Below are 22,415 nucleotides of genomic sequence, written 5' to 3'. Positions count from 1 at the left end.
GTCAGTGTCGCGACAGCTGAGTTACAGGAAGGGCGTTTATAAAAGCCGCAAATTTATCGCCCCTGGAAGAGAGAAGAATGAGAGGTGACTTGATCATAACCTTTTAACTTTTTTAAAAAACCCGTCTGGTGATGACGTCATCAGTGGTCAGTTCCACGAAAGACGAAAAGGTAGAACAACCAGAGGCTATTACGTAGAATTAAGAAGGGAATTTGTAGAAGCGTTGTAAAGAAATACTATTAGTGTACTGAAACTGGAAATGCCTACCGGATACACTACCTTAAAATAGATGTATATTGGTAAGGGTCAAGAGATGGATCCTCACGAATGGAAAACTCCCTCTCCATGCAAACAGGTATCCACACACAGCCACACATACACACAGACAAACCTGGAGGTCAGCAACGTGTTCTTGTCTGTCTCTCGCTGGAGCTACCCAGAGAGGAATTGTGAAAGCCAGCGGGTTGCTGACGAATATAAGGATCGCATTCGAGAACCTGGACATGTTTGGTGAATTATTCACAACACAGACCAGAACTGGATTATCCCCTCACACGTCTGGACGCCACCACGCCTTAAGAAGCAGACGGATCTGATCTGAGAGGGTACAGAGCAGAGCAGCTAAGCCGGCAACTAAGAGGATTGGAATGCAATGTAAAGGAGCGTATTGTGGACAAGGCTGGAGATAAGTCAAAAGATTTCCTTATACATTTCTCAAGAGTAAATCATAGGTTCGAGAACTGATAATCAAGCTTATGGGATTCAGAGCTAAACACACGCAAAGGGATTGAATGACAAGTTCGAAGGTGTTTTTACAGTGGAGGATAACACAGTCTTGGGCCCACACCAGGGGCGAGATAGTGAGGGAGGCCTTGAAAAGCACTGAAATTACCAGAAAAGAGCCTTAATCTACCGTGGTGTAGCGGTCAACATCCCTGACCTTGACGCATTCTCGGGCCGCCCAGGGTCGAGCGCATAGGCTCGAATCCTGGTTGCGGCGGTCGGTCCACAGTCAACCCAGGTGTTCATCCAACCTTAGGGGTCGGTCGATAAAATGAGTACCTGGCTCAGGTTTAGGGTATACGTATATATATACAGCGTCATTGAGATGGCCGAGATTAGGGACTCAATTGCCCATGCCATCTCGGCTCAAGAGGTGACTATTTACACTTGATGAACTGTTCTGTTCCTGGAGAGAGGTATGATGCTAAGGGGGTTGAAGATGGCATATGCGGTTATGCCTATCTTTAAGAGAGGAGGCAGAGAAGTTGCGCTGAAATGCACAGACCAATCACCCTCACGAGCGAGTTTGCACTACATAGGAAAAGTGAATCAGAAGGCAAACGAATGACTCCCTGCCACAGAGGTACAATATGAGAGATAACACTGGACCAGGAAAAGCAGGTCATGCGCTTCGATTCTTTAGACTTCTACTAAAAAGGGAGTTTGGTTTGGTAATACAAAGTACGGAAATATAAATCGTTTTTAGTCGTGAAAAAAGTGTTGATATTTTCTAACAAAAGATAAATCGACTCTAAAGATATTAAGAATAAACTTAAAAATGGTGGGAAGGTAGGAAGCACGTAAAAAAAAAAGAAGAAAAACAAAAAAATTTAAAAATTAATTAAGATATAGTTTAAGGTCTAACCCTTCCATAGCAATATTCAATCTTCGTTATAAAAGTAGAAGTTTCTTGCGGAATACTTCCCTTAAAATCCTAAGACTCGCTCTGAATACCTCGGAGTGAGCCAGTAATTCCAAGAAGGCAAGACACATCACAATAGGTCGGTGCAGCAGCCAGACAGCGAGCAGTCCACACAGCGGTGGTGGTAGTCTGGGAACCCAGGCACCAGTGGACGAACACCTGCTCGATTTATCTCTCCGAAACCCGACTGAGGCCTCTTGAACGTTTGATAAACATACAAACGTTTCCAGACAGGATATAAAATATCAGACCAGTCTGTTAATGAAAATATATATATATATATATATATATATATATATATATATATATATATATATATATATATAGTTACCCAAGGACTCCTTTTCCAGGGGTTCCTGCAACCCAAGGCTGCGCTACACTCGGTAGCATGGCAGGTTGGGCTCCTTTGAAACAGGAAGTTCTTCAGTGAAAATGTGCCTTGTTTCGTCAACTTACGATGATGCTACCTCGCCAAAGGTGACTTCGCTCGCGGTGTCACATCCAGCAAGCGTATAGCTGTCAATGCATTACTATTACTGCTAAATTCTCGCTGGAAAATCATCTTCAGACTAATTATTACCCTAATTATGTCGTTACAAAACTACTGAAACCTGGAAATTATATATAAAGAAACGACACACAGTGAACTTGGTCAACATCCAGTTCTCCGTTCCTTTAAGAATCAAGCCTAGTTCGAAAAGGACTCCTCCTTCCCTACCACGTCATCTGGCTCCCTTCCCCCACACAAGGTCGCCTAGTGTAACATGTTCCCTTCCCCGCCAAGTCGTCTCCCTCCCTTCCCCACCAGGTAGCCTAATATTAACATTTACCTTAACTAGCCGGGAGGGAAAACCCTCATGATAGACGTAAAATCCCTCCTCCTTCCCCAGTACAACACACACATGCCAGCACTTATTTCAGTTCTCAGGCTTTTTTTTACTGCTTAGACAACTTTGAGATGATTACTTTATTAATAGTAATATCCTTGAAGATATTCTAATAACAGGACACCAGGGCTTAGAAATTGATCTTGGAGTGAAAAAGATTTTGTGTGATCGGGGCCTGAACATGCAGGAGGGTGAAAGGAGGGCAAGGAATAGAGTGAATTGGAGCGATGTGGTATACCGGGGTTGACGTGCTGTCAGTGGATTAAATCAAGGCATGTGAAGCGTCTGGGGTAATCCATGGAAAGCTGTGTCGGTATGTATATTTGCGTGTGTGGTGTGAGGTGGTTTGATCGAGTAAGTAACGTAAGGGTAAGAGAGATGTGTGGAAATAAAAAGAGCGTGGTTGAGAGAGCAGAAGAGGGTGTTTTGAAATGGTTTGGTCACATGGAGAGAATGAGTGAGGAAAGATTGACCAAGAGGATATACGTGTCGGAGGTGGAGGGAACGAGGAGAAGTGGGAGACCAAATTGGAGGTGGAAAGATGGAGTGAAAAAGATTTTGTGTGATCGGGGCCTGAACATGCAGGAGGGTGAAAGGAGGGCAAGGAATGGAGTGAATTGGAGCGATGTGGTATACCGGGGTTGACGTGCTGTCAGTGGATTGAATCAAGGCATGTGAAGCGTCTGGGGTAATCCATGGAAAGCTGTGTAGGTATGTATATTTGCGTGTGTGGACGTATGTATATACATGTGTATGGGGGTAGGTTGGGCCATTTCTTTCGTCTGTTTCCTTGCGCTACCCCGCAAACGTGGGAGACAGCGACAAAGCAAAAAAAAAAAAAAGATATATATACATATATATATATCTTTTATATATATATATATATATATATATATATATATATATATATATATATATATATTTTTTTTTTTTTTTTTTTTTGCTTTGTCGCTGTCTCCCGCGTTTGAGAGGTAGCGCAAGGAAACAGACGAAAGAAATGGCCCAACCCACCCCCATACACATGCCTTGATTCAATCCACTGACAGCACGTCAACCCCGGTATACCACATCGATCCAATTCACTCTATTCTTTGCCCTCCTTTCACCCTCCTGCATGTTCAGGCCCCGATCACACAAAATCTTTTTCACTCCATCTTTCCACCTCCAATTTGATCTCCCTCTTCTCCTCGTTCCCTCCACCTCCGACACATATATCCTCTTGGTCAATCTTTCCTCACTCATTCTCTCCATGTGACCAAACCATTTCAAAACACCCTCTTCTGCTCTCTCAACCACGCTCTTTTTATTTCCACACATCTCTCTTACCCTTACGTTACTTACTCGATCAAACCACCTCACACCACACATTGTCCTCAAACATCTCATTTCCAGCACATCCATCCTCCTGCGCACAACTCTATCCATAGTCCACGCCTCGCAACCATACAACCACTATTCCTTCAAACATACCCATTTTTGCTTTCCGAGATAATGTTCTCGACTTCCACACATTCTTCAAGGCTCCCAGAATTTTCGCCCCCTCCCCCACCCTATGATCCACTTCCGCTTCCATGGTTCCATCCGCTGCCAGATCCACTCCCAGATATCTAAAACACTTCACTTCCTCCAGTTTTTCTCCATTCAAACTCACCTCCCAATTGAATTGACCCTCAACCCTACTGTACCTAATAACCTTGCTCTTATTCACATTTACTCTTAACTTTCTTCTTTCACACACTTTACCAAACTCAGTCACCAGCTTCTGCAGTTTCTCACATGAATCAGCCACCAGCGCTGTATCATCAGCGAACAACAACTGACTCACTTCCCAAGCTCTCTCATCCCCAACAGACTTCATACTTGCCCCTCTTTCCAAAACTCTTGCATTCACCTCCCTAACAACCCCATCCATAAACAAATTAAACAACCATGGAGACATCACACACCCCTGCCGCAAACCTACATTCACTGAGAACCAATCACTTTCCTCTCTTCCTACACGTACACATGCCTTACATCCTCGATAAAAACTTTTCACTGCTTCTAACAACTTGCCTCCCACACCATATATTCTTAATACCTTCCACAGAGCATCTCTATCAACTCTATCATAGTGAAAAGTCACTTCGGCGAGCTGTATCTTTGGACTCTTCGAAGAGCTTCCTATCCCGGAGTACATACTTTCTCTGCGAATGATTGTAGCGCAGCGTTGAAGCTGTAACAAGCCCAGGAGCTTTAAAGGGTCCTTGTGATTTTATAATGATATAGAATTATGAATAATGAACTTAAATAAATTATTTGTGTTTTACAATATGACTTTCTTAGTTTGATCAAGTCGTGGTGCGTAAATGCCACAATGTGTTCTGTCGTGCCCACATTCGCTGTCTGATGCCAATCGTACGAACATATCCTTGGCATTATTCTTCTCTTAAGTATATATATATATATATATATATATATATATATATATATATATATATATATATATATATACACATATATATATTTTTTTTTCTATTTCATTTATTTTGCTTTGTCGCTGTCTCCCGCGTTTGCGAGGTAGCGCAAGGAAACAGACGAAAGAAATTCTATATATATATATATATATATATATATATATATATATATATATATATATATATATATATATATATATATATATATAATATCTTTACGGAATAATTCATTTCACTTCATAACCTGACAAAGTTACCTAAGCCACTTTTTTTTCTAGCGTTCAGTTTCCAGTCTTGTAAACAAAGGATTCGATATACTTAACAACATTGATAATAGTTATGATCAAACTCGTTTTGCCTTTCAAGTCCACTGTCCAAGTCCACCTTTCAAGTCCTAATCATCCTCAGTCCCTTGGGCTTTTCTCTTTGGTGAATTGAAAAGCGTTTGATGTTGATCTCTCTGTGCCAAATCATGCTTGACAACACTGCCTTTATAAGACAGACACTGGACGTGCATATGGAGGAGGAGGAGGAGGAGGAGGAGGAGAGATGTAAAAATAAACTCCGTAACACAGCGTAGTCCCTTCAAAATGGCTAGTTTAAGGGAACTTTGCTTTTAAAGAATTCAAAAGAACTCAAGAGTTCAAAATGACCTTTCTTGCCTTTGCTTCATAGCTCAAGGTTATAAACAAATAGGAATTCTCTTCATTCAGATGACCATCGAGGCACATGACAAACAAACATCAACATTTGGTGGATTCAGTGAGGTGAAAGGCGATTGAACTGGCGTTTTTCCAACTCCTTTATCACTTATTCTTTGATATAAATAGACAGTTGACACATCCTGCTGGGGACAGATTTATTTTCAACAAAAGTTAATTTACTATACGCGAATGATATATATATATATATATATATATATATATATATATATATATATATATATATATATATATATACTCACAGACACATTATTCCTGGGGATAGGGAAGAAAGAATACTTCCCACGTATTCCCTGCGTGTCGTAGAAGGCGACTAAAAGGGGAGGGAGCGGGGGGCTGGAAATCCTCCCCTCTCGTTTTTAATTCACCAGAAGGAACAGCATGGGGGCCAAGTGAGGATTTCCCTTAAGGGCTCGGTCCTCTGTTCTTAACGCTACCTCGCGAACGCGGGAAATGGCGAAAAGTATGATATATATATATATATATATATATATATATATATATATATTATCCCTGAGGATAGGGGAGAAAGAATACTTCCCACGTATTCCCTGCGTGTCGTAGAAGGCGACTAAAAGGGGAGGGAGCGGGGGGGCTGGAAATCCTCCTCTCTCAATTTTTTTTAATTTTCCAAAAGAAGGAACAGAGAAGGGGGCCAGGTGGGGATATTCCCTCAGTGACCCAGTTCTCTGTTCTTAACGCTACCTCGCTAACGCGGGAAATGGCGAATAGTTTGAAAAAAAAAAAAAAAAAAATATATATATATATATATATAATATATATATATATATATATATATATATATATATATATATATATCCCTGTGAGTCCACGGAAAATGAAACACGATAGGTTCCCAAGTGCACTTGGGAACTTATCGTGTTTCATTTCCCCCGTGGACTCGCAAGGATATACTTGATCACGCACTCAATTGTGATCCTTTCCAATATATATATATATATATATATATATATATATATATATATATATAGAGAGAGAGAGAGAGAGAGAGAGAGAGAGAGAGAGAGAGAGAGAGAGAGAATGCGATGATGATAAAAGCCAGAGAGTACGTTATCTTGTACAGCATTATCTTAACCTCTTGTTGGTCTTCTGACACAGTTGAATACAAATCTATTCAACCCTTTGAGCAACTCTCTCACCCTCTCTCAAGGACATATTTCATGATTATCTGTTAAGTCAACCTTACGACCGTTTATTAAATTTCCACGCGACCCTCCTCCCAACCCCCTCCAGTCAGATCTCAAAACTGGGATTCGGTAATATACACAAACTGTCTCTTGAAATACAGTGGTATTACAATTTCATGTTTCTGAAAGGTCTCAAAAAAGAAAGTCGACACCTAGTGATACCTAACACATTGGGTTCACTTTGAGGTTCCCCGTTGCCCGGGAAGGATTTCTAGTTCCCAATCAAAACTAAATATTCAAGAGTAAGAAACGTCTATGTAATTACAATATTCATGTTTCGCTTTCAGCATACCAGGTATGCTTTCAGGGTGTGTGTATGTATTTTATACAACAGCTGCAAAAAAATTACTTTTTTTTTTACGTAATTTGACTTTTTTTTTTTTTTTTACATAACTCGTTTCAATATGAACCCAATCAGCAAAGGGCAAAAGAAAGGAAACTGGAAAGCCATGAGCAAAGACTGAAGTAATTTTCAAATCTCGTAGATTAGAATTGATTTCACACAGACATTCGGAAGTACTTGATGAATATTCACTGAAAACCGGAATAAGTTGCCTGCTGAAGTCATAAATGCCACAACAATAGACTCTTCCAGGAAGACGAGATGATCGTTTCTAGTTTGTAAGTTACCCAGTGACTTGATCAAGCAATAGAGGAAGAAAAAGATCAACTTTCTATTTGCCTGTAGGCCTTCCATTGCCTGTATGTCTGTAAATCCCCGTGTTATTCAACTAAGTACGATCCCCCTACAGTCAGATAAAAATGCTGGATATCATAGAAAAGCGACAGTCTTCCAAAATCTTAAAAGGGAAATGGAGAGAAATGGAGCAGGGAAGCTAGGCTAGGTTGGCGTCGACCCGCGACCGCGCCCTCCGGTGGGCAACACCACGGAGTTGGCGGCGGCTGCCAGCCATCTCTCTGCACCTGGGATTCGCTGACTGCTTAATGCACTGTACAAACCCACACTCTGCAGAAAAACTTGCCCAGTTGGAGTTGATTCACTGACCTTCAAAACCTAACCTTTATCACGTAACCTTGCATTTTACACGACTGAGAATAAACCATTCGTTATCATGAGTTATAAACATGGCCTACATTTCTAATCCCCTTTCGAGAAAGAAAGGCATATTGGTCAAGCTGAAATCACAATTCCTTTCGAACAATTCCACTGTAATATGAAATGACAACAAACACAGGCTGGCTGGTTCTGGACACGTGACCGCCTCAAAAACCAACTGTAAGAGACTGACAAAAAAATGGGTGGTCAGGATAGTCGCTACCCGCCCGGAGCGGCCGCTTGGGGACCTGTTTAGGTAAGTTGCTCAAGATGTTGTTGATGTTCCGGCCAACCCTGCGATGTGTGCATGACACTTCAGTGATGACGGTTGTGGTGAATGTCTGGCTGTAACCATACCATCCTTGAGGAAGTAGGAGAAACGCAGACCATCTTTCTGCTAGAGGAAGAAGGATCTTTTCATCGAGTACTGAGCCAAGACGAAACTTAGCTCTCTCTCTCTCTCTCTCTCTCTCTCTCTCTCTCTCTCTCTCTCTCTCTCTCTCTCTCTCTCTCTCTCTCTCTCTCTCTCTCTCTCTCTCTATATATATATATATATATATATATATATATAAATCAGCCAGCTTAGTGCATGCTAACGTTCGATATAAATAAATCGGCCAGCTTAATAACCAAACTAAGATGCATCACTTATCTTCATTCCAAAGAAAAAAAATCTGGCTCAAGGAGAAGTACAGATATTAAACTTACATCAAGTTCGCATATATTTTTTTTTTCTATCCTAGTCCATAAAAACTCCCCAGCTGGATCTCCGCAAATATAACACACACAAAAAGTATCAGGTATTTGGTAATCGTCTGCGTAAAGCTTCTTAGGAAACAGTTCAGACATCATCCACATGTGATCCATTTAAACGAAATCAGTTCAATCGTTTAACACAGCAGTTGGCAGTGTTGCTGTTGTTGTTCACAATATTCAAGATGAGGGACGCACCAGTGAGTTGTAGAGTGTGAGGATTGTTTCCCAGGGCCTAAATTCGAATCCAAGAAGTGTGTTTGCCCATTTCACTGATTCTGTGCTGGGATTTAGGTCTCAAGGTCCTTTGTCTTCATCGATCCTTTCTTGCTCGACAGAATTCATGTCGTAGCTTAATTTTCCTGTGGACTATCGGTAAGGAAAACAGTTTTTATCAGTATTACAATTCAGCCGCCACCTGTTCGCCCAGTCCATCAGTTTGTCCGTGTCAGTTTAAAGCTGAAGACGTTCATTTTTAGTTGTATATGTATGTACCTTGTATATACCTTAGCATCACCCGCAAACTTTGAAATCTTACAGTGAACCCCATTATCAATATCGTTGATATATATATATATATATATATATATATATATATATATATATATATATATATATATATATATATATATATATATATATCCCTGGGGATAGGGGACAAAGAATACTTCCCACGTATTCCCTGCGTGTCGTAAAAGGCGACTAAAAGGGGAGGGAGCGGGGGGCTGGAAATCCTCCCCTCTCGTTTTTTTTTTTTTTTTTTTTTTTCCAAAAGAAGGAACAGAGAATTGGGCCAGGTGAGGGTATTCCCTCAAAGGCCCAGTCCTCTGTTCTTAACGCTACCTCGCTAATGCGGGAAATGGCAAACAGTTTGAAAGAAAAGATATATATATATATATATATATATATATATATATATATATATATATATATATATATATATATTCCTATGAGTCCAATCACATGTTTACCAAATGGCGTCCTAGCTTCGTCTCTCCGATGTGTATCAACTGACTGTTATATTTCTCTCTTGTGTCTCCCCTGATGATGTGATTATTACACGAAAGTGCACTTGGGAACTTTTCGTGTTTCATTTTCCCCGTGGACTCATACGAATATATATATATATATATATATATATATATATATATATATATATATATATATATATATATATATATATATATATATATATATATATATAATATCTTTTCCCTTTGCTATCAGTTGATAACCTAGTGCTTCCTGTCCATCCTTCATAAAAGGTGACATCAACTGTTTTCCTTGTGAGCCATCCATGTACGACGTGGAGCATCGAATATAATTAGCACTGACTCATTTCTTTCCTAAGGTTATATTTCAGTTTTCGTCGCCTCCTAATGACGTGGATAATGAGGAAAATGCTTCGTAATGGCCTGGATATTAGCGTAGGTTGATGACGTACACAGAAGGAAAAGAATGTAAACATAACATCATGATGTGGCATTAATTGTCCAGTGTTCGCTTAGTAGGAAAATTCTTCCGTCCTGCTTCCATGAGGACTGAGCAACCAATATGTGACACAAGGTAACTCCCACTTTCCCTCTCTCCCACGTCAGTACCAGTGACGACACACGCGCGTCTCCGTAAACCCGAGACACTTGGACTCGCTACAGATGATGACCATAAGTGTTAATGAGAGGGACGTGAATGCCAAGGTTATAGAGGAAGCTTCGGTAGAACATAGTGCTGTACACAGCAGGTGGGGATGACGCTCACTTCGACGTGGAATCGGCCTCCCTCCTACAAGAACACGACTCCCCTACGTATATAATCAGTTCATGCCACCACACGGACAGGATAATTGCAATGTATTCAATTCTTGGGTTGTGCCAGGTTCACAGACGCCAACTCCTCCTCCGACCACGGCCAGGAGAGAGGTGATTAGGGTGTGGCGAACCATCCCGGATCACCCACATAACCAGCCAGCGTTAGGCTAAGCTGCCGGCACACCACGTCCCTCTGCCATGCTAGGCAGCCGGCACACCACGTCCCTCTGCCATGCTAGGCTGCCGGCACACCACGTTCCTCTGCCATGCTAGGCAGCCGGCACACCACGTCCCTCTGCCATGCTAGGCAGCCGGCACACCACGTCCCTCTGCCATGCTAGGCAGCCGGCACACCACGTCCCTCTGCCATGCTAGGCTGCCGGCACACCACGTTCCTCTGCCATGCTAGGCAGCCGGCATACCACGTTCCTCTGCCATGCTAGGCTGCCGGCACACCACATTCCTCTGCCATGCTAGGCTGCCGGCACACCACGTTCCTCTGCCATGCTAGGCTGCCGGCACACCACATTCCTCTGCCATGCTAGGCAGCCGGCATACCACGTTCCTCTGCCATGCTAGGCAGCCGGCACACCACGTTCCTCTGCCATGTTAGGCTGCCGGCACACCACATTCCTCTGCCATGCTAGGCTGCCGGCACACCACGTTCCTCTGCCATGCTAGGCAGCCGGCATACCACGTTCCTCGGCCATGCTAGGCTGCCGGCACACCACGTTCCTCTCCCATGCTAGGCTGCCGGCATACCACGTTCCTCTGCCATGCTAGGCTGCCGGCACACCACATTCCTCTGCCATGCTAGGCTGCCGGCACACCACGTTCCTCTGCCATGTTAGGCTGCCGGCACACCACATTCCTCTGCCATGCTAGGCTGCCGGCACACCACATTCCTCTGCCATGCTAGGCTGCCGGCACACCACATTCCTCTGCCATGCTAGGCTGCCGGCACACCACATTCCTCTGCCATGCTAGGCAGCCGGCACACCACGTCCCTCTGCCATGCTAGGCAGCCGGCACACCACGTCCCTCTGCCATGCTAGGCTGCCGGCACACCACGTTCCTCTGCCATGCTAGGCAGCCGGCATACCACGTTCCTCTGCCATGCTAGGCTGCCGGCACACCACATTCCTCTGCCATGCTAGGCAGCCGGCATACCACGTTCCTCTGCCATGCTAGGCAGCCGGCACACCACGTCCCTCTGCCATGCTAGGCAGCCGGCACACCACGTCCCTCTGCCATGCTAGGCTGCCGGCACACCACGTTCCTCTGCCATGCTAGGCAGCCGGCATACCACGTTCCTCTGCCATGCTAGGCTGCCGGCACACCACATTCCTCTGCCATGCTAGGCAGCCGGCATACCACGTTCCTCTGCCATGCTAGGCAGCCGGCATACCACGTTCCTCTGCCATGCTAGGCTGCCGGCACACCACATTCCTCTGCCATGCTAGGCTGCCGGCACACCACGTTCCTCTGCCATGCTAGGCAGCCGGCACACCACGTTCCTCTGCCATGCTAGGCTGCCGGCACACCACGTTCCTCTGCCATGCTAGGCTGCCGGCATACCACGTTCCTCTGCCATGCTAGGCTGCCGGCACACCACGTCCCTCTCCCATGCTAGGCTGCCGGCACACCACGTTCCTCTGCCATGCTAGGCTGCCGGCATACCACGTTCCTCTGCCATGCTAGGCAGCCGGCACACCACGTTCCTCTGCCATGCTAGGCAGCCGGCACACCACGTTCCTCTGCCATGCTAGGCTGCCGGCACACCACGTTCCTCTGCCATGCTAGGCAGCCGGCATACCACGTTCCTCGGCCATGCTAGGCTGCCGGCACACCACGTTCCTCTCCCATGCTAGGCTGCCGGCATACCACGTTCCTCTGCCATGCTAGGCAGCCGGCACACCACGTTCCTCTGCCATGTTAGGCTGCCGGCACACCACATTCCTCTGCCATGCTAGGCTGCCGGCACACCACGTTCCTCTGCCATGCTAGGCAGCCGGCATACCACGTTCCTCGGCCATGCTAGGCTGCCGGCACACCACGTTCCTCTCCCATGCTAGGCTGCCGGCATACCACGTTCCTCTGCCATGCTAGGCTGCCGGCACACCACATTCCTCTGCCATGCTAGGCTGCCGGCACACCACGTTCCTCTGCCATGTTAGGCTGCCGGCACACCACATTCCTCTGCCATGCTAGGCTGCCGGCACACCACATTCCTCTGCCATGCTAGGCTGCCGGCACACCACATTCCTCTGCCATGCTAGGCTGCCGGCACACCACATTCCTCTGCCATGCTAGGCAGCCGGCACACCACGTCCCTCTGCCATGCTAGGCAGCCGGCACACCACGTCCCTCTGCCATGCTAGGCTGCCGGCACACCACGTTCCTCTGCCATGCTAGGCAGCCGGCACACCACGTTCCTCTGCCATGCTAGGCTGCCGGCACACCACATTCCTCTGCCATGCTAGGCAGCCGGCATACCACGTTCCTCTGCCATGCTAGGCAGCCGGCATACCACGTTCCTCTGCCATGCTAGGCTGCCGGCACACCACATTCCTCTGCCATGCTAGGCTGCCGGCACACCACGTTCCTCTGCCATGCTAGGCAGCCGGCACACCACGTTCCTCTGCCATGCTAGGCTGCCGGCACACCACGTTCCTCTGCCATGCTAGGCTGCCGGCACACCACGTTCCTCTGCCATGCTAGGCTGCCGGCACACCACGTCCCTCTCCCATGCTAGGCTGCCGGCACACCACGTTCCTCTGCCATGCTAGGCTGCCGGCATACCACGTTCCTCTGCCATGCTAGGCAGCCGGCACACCACGTTCCTCTGCCATGCTAGGCTGCCGGCACACCACGTCCCTCTCCCATGCTAGGCTGCCGGCACACCACGTTCCTCTGCCATGCTAGGCAGCCGGCACACCACGTTCCTCTGCCATGCTAGGCTGCCGGCACACCACGTCCCTCTCCCATGCTAGGCTGCCGGCACACCACGTTCCTCTGCCATGCTAGGCTGCCGGCATACCACGTTCCTCTGCCATGCTAGGCTGCCGGCACACCACGTTCCTCTGCCATGCTAGGCTGCCGGCACTACACGTCCCCTCTGCCATTCTCAAAGCAAATCCCAGATTTCCTATCTGCATCAGATACACTTTTAAAATATATCACTCTTGCTTGGCGGGCGTGTCCCCTTCGTCACGAGCGCTTAAACCTCCCTAGGGCGATACGTCGTGTCGCTAGGGCAAGATGGTCCTCGATTTGCATAAACACACCCCTCAACCACTGACGTATGAACCCGGGGATGTAACACTCCAGCTGGGCTTGAGACCTCGGCCGCCCCAGCAGCAGCCGGGGGAACCTACCCGGAAAAGGATCCAGTTCTGCCAGGGTCCCGGAGACGCCCACGCCCAGCCTGGAAACGTTCTGATATTCTGGGAACTGTTGCCCGTGTGTAGCTGCCGCTATTGTTGCTACACACAGACCACAGACGCTAACCCAAGCGTACCTGCGTAGCGAGAGCCGCTCACCCAATCTTACCTGCCTAGCGATAGCCGCTGACCCAAGCTTACCTGCCTAGCGAGAGCCGCTGACCCAAGCTTACCTGCCTAGCGAGAGCCGCTGGCACCCAAGCCCTGCTGCATAGCTAGAGCTGCTAACCCAAGCTTACCTGCCTAGCGAGAGCTGCTAACCTAAGCTTACCTGCCTAGCGAGAGCTGCTAACCCAAGCTTACCTGCCTAGCCAGAGCCGCTGACCCAAGCTTACCTGCCTAACGAGAGCCGCTGACCCAAGCTTACCTGCCTAGCGAGAGCCGCTGGCACCCAAGCCCTGCTGCATAGCTAGAGCTGCTAACTCAAGCTTACCTGCCTAGCTAGAGCCGCTAACCCAAACCTACCTGCCTAGCGAGAGCCGCTAACCCAAACTTACCTGCCTAGCGAGAGCCGCTGACCCAAGCTTACCTGCCTAGCGAGAGCTGCTAACCCAAGCTTACCTGCCTAGCGAGAGCCGCTAACCCAAGCTTACTTGCCTAGCCAGAGCCGATAACCCAAAACCTACTGCATAGCCAGAGCCGATAACCCAAGACCTACTGCATAGCCAGAGCCACTAGCCCAAACCTGTCTAACCAGAGCCGCTGACCCAAACATACCTTGGCAGAGCTGCGAACCCAAACCTGCCTAGCAACAGCCTCTATACCAAGTCTAACTAGCCAGAGACTGCCTGCCTAGCAACAGCCGCTGACCTAAGCCAGACAAACCACAGCTGCTAACCTAAGCCAACCTAGCTAGAACCGCTAACCCTCTGCTACCAGTTGCTAACCTAGCCAGAACCGCTAACCCTCTGCTACCAGTTGCTAACCTAGCCAGAACCGCTAACCCTCTGCTACCAGTTGCTAACCTAGCCAGAACCGCTAACCCTCTGCTACCAGTTGCTAACCTAGTGCTTCCTGACTGTCATCCTCCCTTATTTCTCTCATCCACTTCTGTGGCCCCCTATCCCTTATCTCTTCTTATAATTACTACTGCTATTCCCTTCATCTCTCTCTCTCTCTCTCTCTCTCTCTCTCTCTCTCTCTCTCTCTCTCTCTCTCTCTCTCTCTCTCTCTCTCTCTCTCTCTCTCTCTCTCTCTCTCTCTCTCTCTCTCTCTCTCTCTCTCTCTCTCTCCCGCTACGACCTATCCCTTGTCCCCAATCGCCTTATCCTTAGTTCCCAGTCTCCTATTCTTTGGTACTTACCCTTAATGATTAGTTCCTCACCCCTGATCCTCGGTACCCCAATCCTCGTCTCTAATACCCTTTTACGTAGAAGTTTTAATGGTGTTACAAGTAGCAGTGTACTTCTGAAAACGATAAGTTCCCAAGTGCACTTTCGTGTAATGATCATATCACCAGGGGCGACACAAGACGTAGAACCATCAGGTGATATACAAGCCATGGGTAGTAATGTGCTTGTATATATCTTCATGGGAGAGTAGCTTTTTCAGAGAGAATTTTATGAAGTATCTTTTCAACATATATAAAATCTAGCAGGTTATCAAATAATACAAGTAATATCAAAATGTAAGATAAACAAGTTTTGTCTTTAATTTGGGAAGAATTCTAAACCCATCCACGTCAACTCATCCCTGTCCAACCCACCCATGTCAACTCATCCCTGTCCAACTCACCCCCGTCAACCCTTACCTTATTCAACTCAACTCTGTCAACTTTGCCTTTGCCAACTCCTTCCTGTCAGTTCTGTGGTGGCCTTTCCTTTGCCTGTCAAGTCTTCTGTCAACCATGCAGTAAATCCTACTGTCAGTTCTTACCCCTGTCAAGTGTTCCACGCTTCAAGACCTCCCTGTCAAGTGTTCCACACTTCGAGACCTCCCTGTCAAGTGTTCCACGCTTCGAGACCTCCCTGTCAAGTGTTCCACGCTTCGAGGCCTCCCTGTCAAGTGTTCCACGCTTCGAGACCTCCCTGTCAAGTGTTCCACGCTTTGAGACCTCCCTGTCAAGTGTTCCACGCTTCGAGACCTCCCTGTCAAGTGTTCCACGCTTCGAGACCTCCCTGTCAAGTGTTCCACGCTTCGAGACCTCCCTGTCAAGTGTTCCACGCTTCGAGACCTCCCTGTCAAGTGTTCCACGCTTCGAGACCTCCCTGTCAAGTGTTGCGGGCAACAGCACATCCTGCAGTGTTGTCAGTGGGTTGGTTGGCAGTCGCGTTGGTAGACTGCCAAGTATAATATTGTCCGAAACCCGACAACGGGAAAAACTGTGTCTATTTAGTACAAGGTTGTTAGTGGCTTGATCTGTGGCTTGTTATCAGGGGGTTTGGTGGTTTGTGGTGTGTTGTCAGGGAGTTTGGTGGTTTGTGGTGTGTTGTCAGGGGGTTTTTGTGGTTTTTGGCGTGTTGTCAGGGGGTTTTGGTGGTTTGTGGCGTGTTGTCAGGTAGTTTTGGTGGTTTGTGGTGTGTTGTCAGATTGTCAGGGGTTTGGTGGCTTGTGGCGTTCATGGTTTGTGGCGTTTTGTCAGGGGGGTTTGGTTTGTGATGTGTTGTGGATGGTCCTAGAAGTGTTGTGGGGTTGTGGGGCTTGTGATGTGTTGTGGATAGTCCTAGCAGTGTTGTGGGGTTTGTGATGTGTTGTGGATGGCCCTAGCAATGCTGTGAGGTTGTGGGGTTAGTGATGTGTTGTGGATGGTCCTAGCAGTGTTGTGGGGTTTGTGATGTGTTGTGGATGGCCCTAGCAGTGCTGTGAGGTTGTGGGGTTAGTGATGTGTTGTGGATGGTCCTAGCAGTGTTGTGGGGTTTGTGATGTGTTGTGGATGGCCCTAGCAATGCTGTGAGGTTATGGGGTTAGTGATGTGTTGTGGATGGTCCTAGCAGTGTTGTGGGGTTTGTGATGTGTTGTGGATGGCCCTAGCAGTGCTGTGAGGTTGTGGGGTTAGTGATGTGTTGTGGATGGTCCTAGCAGTGTTGTGGGGTTTGTGATGTGTTGTGGATGGCCCTAGCAGTGCTGTGAGGTTGTGGGGTTAGTGATGTGTTGTGGATGGCCCTAGCAGTGTTGTGGGGTTTGTGATGTGTTGTGGATAGTCCTAGCAGTGCTGTGAGGTTGTGGGGTTAGTGATGTGTTGTGGATGGTCCTAGCAGTGTTGTGGGTTGTGGGGTTTGTGAGTTGTGTCACTGGTAGCCTGGGTTGTGAGGGATGGCTTAGCTGGACCCCATCATCATCATACCTCGGTCTAATTTCATGGGTGGATTGGTCTGGTTTCCGGTGATGTTAAGTTGGCAGTTGTACTTCATTTGTTTGATCCGTGGCCTGGATATGTGGCCCACTACCTCCTATGTTTCCCTCGGTCGTTCATGGTGGCCACAACGGGTTGCGCCCCCCCGGGAATCATCTTAAAAGATCCGGGAGGCCTTCGCGAAAGCGCGGTAGGGTTCCAACCGTATCCGGGAACTTATTAACGCGCATGCGTCATCACAACGGTAAGGTCAAGTTGAGAGGAACTCACCAAGTGTGGCTTCGTCAGCTTTATTTCCTTAAGATTCCTTTACGAAATCATTTCCTATAAACATAAACAAATTAATTATACGACTATAGACATGTGCATCATGTCTTGAGTACATCTGATACTACAGTCTTCATTTACATCTTCGTATTCAAACACTTAAAAAAAAATACGATCGTCGAGTCTCTCCCCAAACTATCATTCTATTTCCCTAATGTTGCTCAATCTTCCTTCAGTTTTCCATTTTCTCTAATGATCCCTTTCACCAAAATGTCAACAGATCCTCTATCCTACTGAAAACAAAATCGAATCAATAAACGTTCACCAATCCATTACCACTGGTGGAATCTATGCTTACCCCAACACCAATACGCTTGGTACTCTCATGTTTTCCATTCTTAGAAGTCTGGATTAACTTACTGCCCACCTCAACATTAGGTTCCATCCCGACATGACCCCGATCTCAACACTCGATAGATATCACCTCTAATCCTTCACTATGAATATATAGTCTCATCCCCCGGCTGGGTCTAATGATCACACAGCTGTAAATGTGCTGTTCACTAAACCGTATCTACTTCTATGTCTGCCCTCCCTATCCGTCAATATGAGCACTTGAATAAGGAGGATTAAACTTGTTCGTCGGGACAACTACCATCAACTCAGGGATGTTTTTTTCGTCTCTTCCGTGTTTATAGCGAAGGTTTGTTATTGCCTCGGGAATGGGGGAATGGCTCCATCTCTGCTAACACTTGATTGATTTGTACCATTACCTACAGTAAATACACTGTGCTCCCCATGCTTGTCCCGTGAGCGGTGGCGCAAAGGGATTACAGGGCTTACAAAGGGTCTTAGTCAGACCCCAGTGGGTCCATAATCACACACGATGTTACAAAACTTTTCATGAGCAAATTTTTCTCCTCTTCCAACCCGTGGTTCATCCACTGCTCCTCAGAGTTCATTGGTGCACGACACCTGTAAATCTCTTTTACCAGACTTGAACTGAGCTCTCATCTGTGTCTCATGTGTGTGTATGTCATCCGCCAGGTGTAGGGCGATCTGTGTCTCATGTCTGTGTATGTAATCCGCAAGGTGTAGGGCGATCTGTCTCTCATGTCTGTGTATGTCATCCACCAGGTGTATGGTGATCTGTGTCTCATGTCTGTGTATGTAATCCGCTGGGTGTAGGGTGATCTGTGTCTCATGTCTGTGTATGTCTATGTCATCCGCCAGGTGTAGGGTGATCTGTGTCTCATGTCTGTGTATGTCTATGTCATCCGCCAGGTGTAGGGTGATCTGTGTCTCATGTCTGTGTATGTAAGCCGGCAGGTGGAGATTGATCTGTCTCATGTCTGTGTATGTCATCCACCAGGTGTAGAGTGATCTGTGTCTCATGTCTGTGTATGTCATCCACCAGGTGTAGAGTGATCTGTGTCTCATGTCTGTGTATGTCATCCGCCAGGTGTAGGGTGATCTGTGTCTCATGTCTGTGTATGTCATCCGCCAGGTGTAGATTGATCTGTGTCTCATGTCTATGTAATCCGCCAAGTGTAGATTGATCTGTGTCTCATGTCTGTGTATGTCATCCGCCAGGAGTAGATTGATCTGTGTATGCAATCTCCCTTTATGTTTCCCTTCAGTGGTTGTCAACTGCCACTCCTTTGGCCCAGGTAGAGCTGTCGTCTCTGTCCTACGTCAGCCTGGCTTCCCATCCACAAAAGGACAATCTCTCCATCTCACACGTAACACTTGACAACAAGTAACTCACACACATCTCGTTTTCTATAACTATATTGCCCAGCAGTACCCGCTTCCCCTTGCCTTTAGACAAGCTCTAACCGGAAGTACTTCCCTTAAATTTTAGGTCATTCTCGTAGGGTCAATGATTGTCAAACAAGTCTGACCCCTCTCAACTCATGAGATGGACACAAAATTGACCACATTCTGTTGTGGTATTGATCCTTCCTAACTACATATTACCAGCCGGAGAAGGAGTGGTGGGCCATGTCTGACCTAATGATAGGGTCAGTCCTCTGCACCCAATTCAAGGTCACCGGTGGTGCCAACATCAAAATTCTAAATGTTTCATCCACGTAGAGGTTAAACAACTGCAAAGTTGCTTCTTAAGAGCGAACTCCATTACTTACGCTTGTGGTAAAGGACTCATTTATTGATAAAAAAGAATAAAGCGGAAATAACGTCGAAGGCGACGAAGAGGGGAGGGAGCACGGGGGGCTGGAATTCCTCCCCTTCAGTTTTTACTTATGCCAAAAAGGAACAGAGAACGGGGCTATGGGAGGATATTCCCTCTAAGGCTCAGTCCTCTGTTCCTTACGCTACCTCGCTGACGAATATGTATGAAAAAAGTATATATATATATATATATATATATATATATATATATATATATATATATATATATATATATATATATATTATATATATATGTGTGTGTGTGTGTGTGTGTGTGTGTGTGTGTGTGACTACAAAGTATCTGGAACATTGAAAGCTCACGGTAGCAAACTCTTCCACAGCTGGGAGCTCACAACACGGGATCCGATCACGGACGGAAGTCTAAGTCAAGGCCAAGCCTTAGATAGAAGATAAAACGGACGACAAAGATAAAGAAAATCATAAGAGTCTCGGGAGTTTTTTTTGAGTGGGTCATATCTCTCACGAGAATGACATGAAATGTGCCTCCTTCCAAAGCTTATCGGCGTAAGAAAAGAAATAAACATCACAACGAACGCTCTCTCTCTCTCTCTCTCTCTCTCTCTCTCTCTCTCTCTCTCTCTCTCTCTCTCTCTCTCTCTCTCTCTCTCTCTCTCTCGCGTTGCCAGCGGCCACAGAACTATCTCGGAAAAAACCATGGAACGGTTGGGGGCTGCATCCCCAGGCCCACCACATGAAAGATGGGGAAAATATAAGGCCTTCTATACTGGCTGAGTGAAATACACAGTTGACGCAGAAAGAAACATGACCGAAGAAGATAGATTATCGGCTTTTAAGTCAACTCTCATAGCGGTGCTGTGGGGGCCACAGCTCGCCCCTGCTGAAATTGTAAGCAGCAAATAAAGTAAAGATTTGGACCCTTCCAGCAGCAACCGCCCTCGTTTTTGTGTCAAAAAAGTTTTTTTTTTTCCCCAAAAGAAGGAGCAGAGAAGGGGGCCAGGTGAGGATATTCCCTCGAAGGCCCAGTCCTCTGTTCTCAACGCTACCTCACTAATACGGGAAATGGCGAATAGTATGAAATGAAAAAAAATGAATATATATATATATATATATATATATATATATATATATATATATATTTTTTTTTTTTTTTTTTTTTTTTTTTTTTATACGATTCGCCATTTCCCGCGTTTGCGAGGTAGCGCTAAGAACAGAGGACTGGGCCCCAGAGGGAAAATCCTCACCTGGCCCCCTTCTCTGTTCCTTCTTTTGGAAAATTAAAAAAAAAAAAAGAGAGGGGAGGATTTCCAGCCACCCGCTCCCTCCCCTTTTAGTCGCCTTCTACGACACGCAGGGAATACGTGGGAAGTATTCTTTCTCCCCTATCCCCAGGGATATATATATATATATATATATATATATATATATATATCCATATATATATATATATACACATATATATACATATATATATATATATATTTTTTTTTTTTTTTTTTTTTTCATACTATTCGCCATATATATATATATATATATATCTTTTCTTCTTTTCTTTCATACTATTCGCCATTTCCCGCATTAGCGAGGTAGCGTTAAGAACAGAGGACTGCCTTTTAGGGAATATCCTCACCTGGCCCCCTTCTCTGTTCCTTCTTTTGGAAAATCAAAAAAAAAAAAAATTGAGAGGGGAGGATTTCCAGCCCCCCGCTCCCTTCCCTTTTAGTCGCCTTCTACGACACGCAGGGAATACGTGGGAAGTATTCTTTCTCCCCTATATATATATATATATATATATATATATATATATATATATATATATATATATATATATATATATATATTTTCCCTGGGGATAGGGGAGAAAGAATACTTCCCACGTATTCCCTGCGTGTCGTAGAAGGCGACTAAAAGGGGAGGGAGCGGGGGGGCTGGAAATCCTCCCCTCTCGTTTTTTTTTTAATTTTCCAAAAGAGGGAACAGAGAATTGCGCCAGGTGAGGGTATTCCCTCAAAGGCCCAGTCCTCTGTTCTTAACGCTACCTCGCTAATGCGGGAAATGGCGAATAGTTTGAAAGAAAGAATATATATATATATAAATATATATATATATATATATATATATATATATATATATATATATATATATATTTATTCTGCCTCAGAATCATAAACGTAATGTATATACATTTGCCTCATTAGTGTGAGGTAGTAGCCCGCACAGTATTACCCTGGGTCTAGCTGACGGCAGAGGCGGGCTTCACAGATGTCAGATACAGATTCAAGTCGCACCACGGCCGACGTAAAGGGTTCCGACTGTGACGTAAGGGTTCCGACTGTATTAACAAGCATTCTAGTCGGGTCTTCTGACAAGACAAGAGAGGTTCGTGCCGAGTGTGTTAGCGGCCAACTCTGATGATGTACCACCTCCGTACTGGCTATACTTATGTAACAAACATATTTCCCCAATTCGTAATCGCAAACCAGTTAATAAAACCCTCATCGTGTGGCCTATAAGGTTCCCCTTTTTCTTTCGAGAACAGAAAATGTTGGAATTAAGATATGTATGTATTCCTACCGAGAGCGCGCGTGCACACACACACACACACACACACACACACACACACACACACAGGTCTACTGATGCGT

The 22,415-nt window shown here is 45.9% G+C and overlaps 1 protein-coding gene across 1 annotated transcript in view; it reads right to left on the bottom strand.

Annotated features, from left to right (window-relative positions):
- LOC139764687 (uncharacterized) overlaps positions 1 to 22,415 on the bottom strand; it is a 113,600-nt gene that overhangs the window by 89,568 nt on the left and 1,617 nt on the right. The window lies entirely within an intron of this gene.

The sequence above is a fragment of the Panulirus ornatus genome, chromosome 50, assembly GCF_036320965.1.
Source record: "Panulirus ornatus isolate Po-2019 chromosome 50, ASM3632096v1, whole genome shotgun sequence".
NCBI lineage: Eukaryota > Metazoa > Arthropoda > Malacostraca > Decapoda > Palinuridae > Panulirus > Panulirus ornatus.
This window is presented reverse-complemented; position numbering and strand designations above follow the sequence as displayed.